General features: G+C 51.0%; 1 long non-coding RNA gene across 1 annotated transcript; it reads right to left on the reverse strand.

Annotated features, from left to right (window-relative positions):
• Positions 1-577: 577 nt before the first annotated feature.
• LOC129665147 (uncharacterized) lies at positions 578-3438 on the reverse strand. Its single transcript, XR_008718337.1, has 2 exons — positions 3077-3438; positions 578-1389 (listed from the first exon to the last, which is right to left on the reverse strand). It is a non-coding gene; the product is annotated as an uncharacterized LOC129665147 (long non-coding RNA).
• Between the last annotated feature and the right edge of the window lie 404 nt (positions 3439-3842).

The raw sequence follows: 3842 nt of genomic DNA on the forward strand, positions 1-3842 counted from the left end.
AGCCTGCCTGAGGATTACCTGGGCAGGCTTAGCTTTGATGGCTGTGATCTTTTTTTGAGAAGAAAAAATGTTGAAGTAGGATCTGATGCTGTAGCCAATGCTTGTTTAGAACTAACCAAGGCTGGCCTTAAACTTGCGGCAATCCTCCTGCCTCTGCTTCCCAAGTGCTGGGATTGCAGGTGTGAGCCACCAGGCCAGGGGTTGGTTGGTTTCAGTCGATGGTTTTTAAATAAACTCATACTATTTAGCCCAAGCTTGCCTAAAATTCAGACTCCTCTTGCCCTAGCTTGAGTGCTACGATTATGTGTGTGACACCATGGTGAGGGGGAGGTAGTCATGTTTTTAGCCTTTTTTTTTAAAAAAGTATACTCTTATCACAGCAGCCACAAACAGCATCACTTAACTCATTCCCACTGAAGACTGCTGGGGAGCCAGCAAGGGCTTCTTGCATGCTGGGCAGGGGCTCAGCCACAGAGCTGCCCACCTCCCCAGCCAATGAGTGTGTCTGTCACTGAAAGAGGGGCTCACACCCCTACCCACCTCACCTCAACGACGAGAAAACAATGTGAAACTGCAGTGGAAACTAAAAATACCCATCTTTACCACAGCAGCCATTTTCCAAATGGATTCAAAATTCCCAGCTAATTTTATTTCCGACTAAGCGCTGTGTAGTCTTGATTTGGTTGTTTTGATTTTCAGTCCCATCGAGGCAGACGCTTCTGTGCAGATTGAGCCATTGGGCCCTGAGCATAAGCAAGAGCTCTGATACGGTGAGGAGGCAGACAGAGACCATGAACGTGGTCAGCGCGTCCATTAAGATGTGCACCCACAGCAGCTAGCGGGGAGCAAGGGAGGCAACTCAGTAGCTTCCTCAAAGCCACTATGTCAATCCACAGCCAGGAAGCTGGGCGAGCCACAGTAGTCTCGCAACCAAAGTAATAGCCACTGTCTCTGACTGCTTGCCTGCTGTGGTTTTATTTTTCCTGTGTCAGGGGGAGAAAAAAATCAGCTGTGGAACAAGCCAGCTCGGTGCATTTTGTAACACTTTTTCCCAAATATTCTAATCTTAGGCCAGACACAAGGGCACTCCAACTGAGGCACAAAGACTGGGTCCCAAGAGTCCTTCATTCTCCACGTTCGGGGATCCATCTGGGGCTTCGGCCTGCAAGAGGGAGGAGGCTGCCTCCTTCCCAAGATGCATCCCTGGCGTTTCCAGCGGGTAAACGAAGCCTGTGTTCAGTGGGCCTGTATGCAGCTGTTTGTATCCAGGCACCCGGCATACTTCAGTACTATGTCGATGCCATAATCCTCCAGGTGCCTGTTTTCTAGTCCTAGGGCAGAGAGCCATAGATGATGCATGTCAGACTTCTGGAGAGCCCCTTGAAGGCCCTGGAGAAAATGAGAGCAGGAGAGGAGGAGGAGAAGAGAAAGAGGGAAGGAGGAGAATGACATGATTGTCTGGACTGACAGGAGACATGACATCATCCTGCTTCCTGTCATTCATTCATTCATTCACTCATTCATTCATTCATAACAGTCCTTTGTTCAGCAACATTTGGGGCAAGCCTCTGAGAGCCATGCCACTGTAGCCACTGCAGGGGGAGGGGCCTGACCCTCCCCAGGTGAAAGTCTGTTTGTGTAGCGGGGCTCAGCCCTTGTATTTACACATTTTCCCCTTGCTTTGTTTGGGAGAACAAAGGACTCAGACTACATGGGCTGAGGCGGTGGGGGAAGAAATCCATGCCACCCCTTGAAGGCCCCACTCCCATGCGCAGCAGGTGGGGGCAGGCAGAGCCTGCCCTTAACCACGAGCTTGGAAAAAAAATCCTGGTGTCATTTGACCCAACCTTTGGAAATTCATTCTACAAGAAGTCAGCAGGTGCCTTCCGGGGTGTTAACCCTTTCGTTCACAAGTGTAATATCTATGGCCTCCAAGACGCTAAGAGGTCAGATGCATTGTCTTTGCACACACTTGAGAGGTTGGTAATGATTGGTGAGTGGCCAACGTGTGCATTTCATTGCACCCCCTGAATGGTGTGAGCTGGAATTATCTGTCCTGTGGAGCCAAAGCTGAGTGTCAGAAACGTCAAGACTTCCCTTTGGTCACAGTTAGTCGGTGGTAGAGCTGAGCCAGCTTCTGCTCATCTGCTTCCTATTTGTTTGGTCCTGAGCTGGGAACTTGTATTTAAAAGTCTCAGGGAGGGCTGCAGAGACAGCTCAGGCAGTGAAGTGTTTGCTGAGTTTGGTCCCCAGGCACTATGTAGAACAGAAAGGGGCAGGGAGGAGCCACAGGACTAGTGAGTGGCTCCGAGGTCACAGTGCTCAGTGTATAAGCACAAAGACCGGAGTTCAAATCCCCAGAGAAACCCTGGGTACAGTTCTGCATACCTGTCACCCTGGGGCTGTGGTGGGGCTCTGCTGGGGTGTTCTGGCTTCCAGTCTAGCTACGGGTTCAGTGCAAGGTCCCATGTCAAGACAATAACATCTTCCTCTGCCTCTGTGAATGTGTACCCCTGCACAGACACGTGCATATATCACATATCATCCTCATGTACATGAACATACACACAGGGATATACAGTAATGCACAGTGACTCATACAGTGTCACACACACACATTCACACTCACACAAATACACTCACAGGCACAGTCTTACACACACACACACAGATTCAGTGATATGCACTTGCTATCCCAGTTCTGTGGAGGCAGAGACAAACGGGAGGCAGGGATCCTTGAGACTCTCTGACCAGACAGCCTGAAAGCCTGTCTTAGTTAGGGTTTCTATTACTGTGATGAATACCACAACCAAAAGCAATCTGGGGAGGGAAGGGTTTGTTTTATCCTAGAACTCGTAGGCCATAGTGGGAAGTCAGGGCAGGAACCTGGAGCAGGAGCTGGTGCAGAGACCATGGAGGGTGCTGCTCACTGGCTTGCTCCCCACAGTTTGCTCAGCCTGCTTTCTTACAGAACCAGGACCACCAGCCCAGGGAGGGCACCACCCACAGTGAGCTTGGCCCTCTCCCTTCAATCATTAATCAAGCCAATACCCCACAGACGTGCCCACAGGCCAACCTGATAGAGGTGTTTTCTTTCCTGAGAGTCTTTCTTCCCAGATATGTCCAGGTTTGCATCAAGTTGACAAAAATCAACAGCACAACACAAGCCGGCTGAGTGAAAGAGCCTGTCGAAAGAAAAGAGAAAGGTGGACAGTGCCTGAGGAGCGAGAGCCAAGACTGTCCTTTGGACTCCACATGCGCACATGTACGTGCACAGGTGTGCTCGAGAACACACACACTCACACACGCACACACACGTGCACACGCTCACAGGCTCGCATGGCCTTAGCTCTTCTGTGTCAGGTCTGAGAGTTGTTTGGGTGTAAGTAGGCATGCAGGCAGAGATGGTCAGAGGAGCAAAGGGAGCTCAGGAGGGCCTCGGGCTGGGCAGAGGTGCAGCGCGACCAGCACCACCCCTTTGGCCTGCCTCTAGGGCTGGCAGGGCTGGATAACCTGGCAGCGATCCAAGAACCTGGAACTGAGCAGAGCTGGGAGAAAACCGGGTAGCCCAGGAGGCACAGAGTGCAGGGGTAGGACGTGCTGGGCTGAGCTGAGAGTGCTTTCCTAAAACAAGAAACAACTAGAACAGCACGCAACAGAGTTTGCATATCCTCACACAGTCCTCTTGTGACTTTGAGTCATTTCTAGGTTACAACTATTACCTAACACAACAATGCCACCCAGCCAAGGGACAGCTCGTGCTTCCATCCTAGTACTCAGAAGGGGGAGGCAGGGGACCCTCGGCTCAAGGACAAGGAGGATCTATGTGAAAGGTTGTTATC

Source organism: Psammomys obesus, unplaced genomic scaffold, assembly GCF_907164565.1.
Source record: "Psammomys obesus unplaced genomic scaffold, mPsaObe1.curated_primary_1811, whole genome shotgun sequence".
In the NCBI taxonomy this organism is placed as follows: Eukaryota; Metazoa; Chordata; class Mammalia; order Rodentia; family Muridae; genus Psammomys; species Psammomys obesus.